The sequence below is a fragment of the Artibeus jamaicensis genome, unplaced genomic scaffold, assembly GCF_021234435.1.
Source record: "Artibeus jamaicensis isolate MK-2021 breed Jamaican fruit bat unplaced genomic scaffold, CSHL_Jam_final contig_525, whole genome shotgun sequence".
NCBI lineage: Eukaryota > Metazoa > Chordata > Mammalia > Chiroptera > Phyllostomidae > Artibeus > Artibeus jamaicensis.
This window is the reverse complement of record NW_026521874.1, coordinates 6635161-6640960: the sequence shown is the minus strand read 5'-3', so window position 1 is coordinate 6640960 and position 5800 is coordinate 6635161. Positions and strand designations below refer to the sequence as shown.

General features: G+C 50.7%; 2 pseudogenes; one reads left to right on the top strand and one right to left on the bottom strand.

The window, feature by feature from the left end:
- Nucleotides 1-3196: 3196 nt before the first annotated feature.
- Nucleotides 3197-3735, bottom strand: LOC119057388 (RNA-binding protein 8A-like; annotated as a pseudogene).
- A 99-nt stretch (nucleotides 3736-3834) lies between these two features.
- Nucleotides 3835-5484, top strand: LOC119057389 (pre-mRNA-splicing factor ISY1 homolog; annotated as a pseudogene).
- The last annotated feature ends 316 nt before the right edge of the window (nucleotides 5485-5800 follow it).

Genomic DNA, 5800 nt, shown 5'->3' with positions numbered 1-5800 from the left:
CAACTAGCTACTGCAGGGCTCGATTCAGGCGTAGGCACCTCATTTGGCTTGTGCAAATAGGAAAACTGGACTTCACCTGGAGCTGAGGCTTCCTGTGGCCCATGTCTGGCGACACTGGACCCACAGCCTTGCATGGCAATGATCTGATGGAGTTAAACCTAAACTCTGCCCAGAACATGCAGGGTTCTGATGGGCAGCAAGAGTCTGAGACCCCCAAAACACAGGGGTAGGTGTTGGGCATCATGGGCCGCAGGGCAGGTTTGGAAACCTGTACCCTCTCTCCTGCATGTGGCTTGATCTCAGGGGCACCTGAGGGGTAAAAGTGGACCCTGGATGGGCAGGAACCTAATGTGTTTCCCGCCTAGCACGTTGTCGCAGCAACTGCAGCCCTCACCTTGGCTGTTTGCAATTGGCTGGAGGCGGCGGTCTCCTGGTGCAATTTCTGTTCCCAGGCAGGCAAGCCTCCTCTATCTCTTTGAAGATTACAGGGCTTTACCATGCCTTTAAAGTGATTTTTTCCCCTTGCGTTTTATTAAAATTAATGACCAGAAAACTCTCTTCTTTTTTTCTCCCTTTATCTCTTAAATATGTTTCTTTCCTCTTTAAAAACGCAATATTTCTTTTAAACCCGGGATATGGATGAGCCTGTCCCTAGCAGGGCAGGCCCAGCTTCATCTGTCAACTTGATTATGCAAAGCCTCTGTGTTCAGCTGGCATCTGAGGTGGATTTCAAAGCCATGACTCATGTGGGCTTCGGAGCTTCGGGCCCTGAGAGCAGCCTTCTTCAGTGAGCTTTCAGCACAGGTCTGGCTTTCTGAGAGGTGGTCCTCCAGGGGCCCGGTGGCTCCGCGATTCCCAGGAGTGCGCGTGTGGGCATTGAAACAACCCCACGGTGCAGTTCTGTCCACCTGGGCCGGCAGTCCGTTCCTGGTATCCCAGAGTCCTCTGTCCTCGGTGCGGGAGACGCAGCGGCAATAGCTCAGATGAGTTGAATTGAAAACTCATTGGCTAAATGTGCAAAGACGTAGGTAATAGGCTTAGATTGTTTCCAGTTTTGTGTGTGTGCTCTATGGTACGTGCCCTCCACAGAGCAATGCGCAGATGTCCTCAATGCAAAGCGCAAAATTCAGAACAGTTGCCGTCTGCTCACGTGTATGTGCGCCGATGTCTAAAACAAGGCTTCGGAGTCTCAGCCCCAGTGACATTTGGGCCTGGATAAGTATGAGAGTGGGGGGCTGGCCCGTGCGTTGTAGAAGGTTTAGCAGCATCCCTAACTCCTACCCACTACTGCCAGCAGCAGTTGCCAAGTGTGTCTGTCTCCAGAGCAAAATCACTCCCAGTTCAGAACCACCATTATGCAAAGACACCAAAAATATCAATTCTTTTGGATAGAAAAACTGGGGAGTTAATATAAGGAGGGAATTTTATGAATTAAAAAATTAATTTGAAAAAAAAATTAATTTGTATTGCTTTAGGGCAGGGGAATATGCTCGTGTGAGACAAAATTGAAAGACCCTGATTTCATAAGCAAATAATTGATAAACTAAAGGTCAGGTATTTAAGTACAAGGGCTTTCCAATTTTAAACTTTCTGCATGACTCTGTTAGTATACAAACATGAGACATTCCTTACCTACCGGGAACCTGGCCATGTGTCCTTAGGGCACAAGTGTCCCAAACATGAGGCAAAGGGAGCACAGCTCTGGCAGTCACACTGCGTGCCGAACAAAAGCTCAGCCTCGGTGGGAGAGCTTCTGCAAAGTACTGTGGACTCAGCATTGTCCGATCCACTCATGGGATGCAGTTCTCTGTCTGCGCAGTAAGGGAGGGGAATGTGCCTGCCTAGCCCCAGTAGCAAGCCCCTCGGTGGGAGGAAAGGGGTGGGGCTTGACTCGGATGCTACAGGAATAACCAGGTGAGCAGAGGCCCAGTTTGCACATCACACCCAAGGTATCCTTCAGGAGGCTTCTCTTCACAAGCTACTCCTTGAAAAGGTGGCTGTAAAGGAACTTGGGGGGAATATTTCCACAATCATAGCTCAGACTGGCTTTGATCCTGTGCTCCAGGAGATGGTACAAATCCATTCCTGGGACTGTGATTTCAGGGCGTCTAGACTGGGGCCCAGGCTTCTGGATGCTTTGGAAGCAACCCTGGGGGGTTCGAAGTGTAACCTTACCCCATTTCTTGTGGACCATTCTCCGCCAGAGTCCACGGTTAGAGGCCCTCTGTGAGAAACCAGGAGTGGAATTGAAACACAATAAAATCCTCTCCCACTGTGATGAACCACCTGAGGATGCCTGAGATGGAAGTTTTAAAGCTGGGCCTGGTATCCAACAGTAAACTGGGGTCCTGCTGCCCACCACCACCCGCAAGGCAAAATTCCAGAGGCAAAGGTTGGGTAATAAAGAGTCTTTATTCAAAAGCAGTTACTTAAGCCTACAGTTAAGGCACCTGAGTTCTGCTAGCTTTCCCGATTAGCCACCCTGTGCCTGGCCAGCCTTGACCCTAGGCTGTGCTCAGAGTTTCATCCCATACAAAATACTGTCCGCTGAGAAGTGCAGGCATCTGCAGCACCATCACCCACTCAGTCACCCTTAAGAAAGAAGAGCCTGAGAGTGAGCCAAACAGCCAGAGCCAGCCCTTTTTTCATTTCCATTGGCTCTGGAGGCAGCTTCTCAGCCAATCCTGTCCTAGACTGCTTTGCATCTCTCCTCAGCAAACTCCTCCCAGAGCCCCTGCTACCTCTCTCCAGTGGTAACTACTCCTTAACTAGGGACAGGAAGATCGACCTTTGGCCCTGTGAAGGGCAACTTCAAGGTTGATGTGGACCCTGGTGGAAATGAGTTTGACACGCATGTTCTAAGCAAAATTCTAGAGGCAAAGGTTTGGTGATAAGAGGAAAAGAATCTTGATTCAAAAGGAAAAAAGTCTTTATTCCATTGCAGTTCCTAAATCCTATCAATTCACAGCTTTAATCACTTAAGCCTATCAATTAAGGCTAAACTCTAAAACCAGGAAGAGTTCTAGCTTTTCCCATTTCTCCTTATTTTTCTTTTTAGAAAGCAATGAGACATTTATTCACAAGTCAGAAAAACACACTAATCAATAGGGTAGGACATTAATTATAAACAGTGAGTTCCAGCCCAGCCCTCTCTCTCCAAGGCTGCACGCTCCAATGGAGTCTATGGAGAGGTCACCTAGACGACAGAGGGCCGGTGAGCACGCCTCCGGTATGGACTCTTGCTGCGTCTTCGGCCACCTCTCCTCTTGCCCTGGGGTGGACCCCGAACAAAACACCAGTCCACGCTGACGCGCTGCCCCAGCAAATCCTGGCCGTTGAGCCCCTTCATCGCAGCCTGGGCCTCCCTGTAGCTTTCATACTCCAGAAGGGCGTACCCCTTCACGAATCCTGTACGCCTGTCCAGATTCAAGTGCATGTTTTTATTTCCCCGTATTCCACGTATTTGTCATGGATGTCCTCTTCCGTGGCTTCCTCGTGGACTCCAGTCACAAAGAGAATCCAGCCTTCCACAGAGTGTTGAGGGCCGGCTTCATCTCCATCCTGCTCCACGCTGTCATAGTCCTCGTGCAGCCGTGCTCGGGACCCGTCTTCGGAGCCAAAGCCGCGGCCCTTCCGTCTCTTGTTCGCTTTCGCCTTCTGGATCCTCTCTTCCTCCCCCTCATCCAGGGCGAAATTGTCGCCCCCAGCCTCCTCAGGACCCAGCCCATCTGCCATTTGCCGCCTCCTTCAGTCTCCTCGGGGTGGTTCAGCAACTCCGCCTTAGTTGACAAAAGAAAACAACGGAACACACAAGAGCTGAACAGTTCCGGGAAAATGGCAGGCTTCTGCCTCAGAGCCTGTGCCCTCCAGAACTCCCAAAGGGTAACCCCGCCACCGTCCGCCAGGCCGGCCCAACCCCAGGCTGTGCCCAGAGTTCCTTCCCATGCAAAATACCTTTGGTCGGTTGGAGAGCCCAGGGAGGCAGCTGCAGCACGATCACAATACAGCCAGATCACCTGGCCACCCGGCTGGAGGAACAGCCTTAGAGTGAGCCAGTCCGAGACCTGGAGAAGCTCTTGTGCCAAAGAAAGGGCCAGCCCTCTTGTAATCCGCTTTGGCAATCAGCCTCTCAGCCAATCCCACCCTAGACTGCTTTCCAGTGTCTCCCTGCTGACTCCTTCTACGGCTCCTCCTACTTTCTCCCAGTGATCCAATCAGATCTCCTTTGTCCCACAATCTTCAGAGGCCAGAAAGTTTCCTGGCCAATGTCTGATGGCGAGGGCAGAGCCCTCACTTGAAGGAAAGGTGGAGATGCAGAAAAGGCCCTGACAGCCTTAGCAAAATTTCACCAAGCTCAAATGGAGGGGGGGAAAGTGAGGGAACCCTTCCTTGACTCCGAAGGTAGGGAGCTGCCCAAAGCTGAGAAGTGGAGATGACAGATCATTGGAGAGAAAAAAATAAAAAATAAATAAAAGGCTCAGATTCAGAATGCGGCTGGCTTAGGTCAATTCCGAATTCTCAACCTGAATGATGAAATGAACGAACTATTGATAGAGAAAGGACACTGGGAGGTCCAGGCCTGATTATGTAAAAGTTGTCACTACAATGCAGGATCACCAAGGAAAGGCAGTCCCAGGAAATCGAGTTTCCAAATCAGGGTCCAGCAGAAGTAAGGCCTGATGAGTGTGGTTGATAGGGTAATAACATGGGTGCAATAACTTAAAGTTTTAATTTGAACATTTCATCTGAAATGTCATGGGGGTGTGCTTGAGTGTGATAGTTATGTTACAGAATTACATGCTTATCATTTTGTAATTTTATTTGTAAAAGATCTTGTAATTAAAAAAGGGGGTGTTATTTGTGCCAGACCCTGTACTTGGGAGCAGGGAAAAATTTGCCCAGTCTTAGGGAGTTATTTGTAAAAGAACCTCCCCTTCCTCCAAGAAAAACATGTGCTGAGCTCATGAAGGCAATCGGTCTTGAATACTATGGTCACCTAGATGAAGAAGGTGGCGTTATCGTGCCTTTGGAACAGGAATATGTAAAGAAACTCAGAGCCGAATTAGTGGAAAGTTGGAAAGCAAACAAGCTGGGCTGGCAAGAGGAGGAAGAGGAGAGAAGGGCTCAACATCTATGGCACAGAACCAACCAGTCATAAAACAGAAGTAACTGAGTGGGCCACAGAGCCCTGTGCCAGGCCAGGGGCACTTGGCTGACTATTGCCCCATGGGACGTGAGCTCAGGGTTGACACATTTCACTTTTCAAAAGGAGTTGTTACCAAGGAGGAGTCTGATGCAGAAGGCAGCCAGGAGAATGGAGGGGAAAACAGGCCGGGGAAGCTCCTGGCTCCTGTCCCCGCGCCATCACAGCAGGAGATCCAGGGGGCGCTTGCGCAGAGGAAGAACGCGAAACTGCTGCAGAAGTATGCAAATGCGACGCTGCAGGCCCAGAGAGAAGAGGCCAAAAGGCTCATGGGATCCTAAGGCTGGGGGGGGGGGGGGGGGGTGTGGCTTTCCTTGTGGTCTGGAAATCTGTTGGGAGGTCTCGGGCCCACCTGCACAGGGCTGTGCGGTCCTGGCGCTGCGGACTGCCAGGCAAGTGCGGTGAGGCTTCCTGCGGCTCCTCTGACCTGCTCTTACCTCCTCTGCTGATCTCACGCCCGGAGCCTGCCCCACCCTTTCCTGGCAGGCTTCGGGCATGCTAACAGTTCAGCTGTCGCCTTTGTACAAGTACTGTGCTACCGTATGAGCCCACTTATTTTTATCTTGAGTGTGTAAAACAGGCTGCTCACTGCCTGCC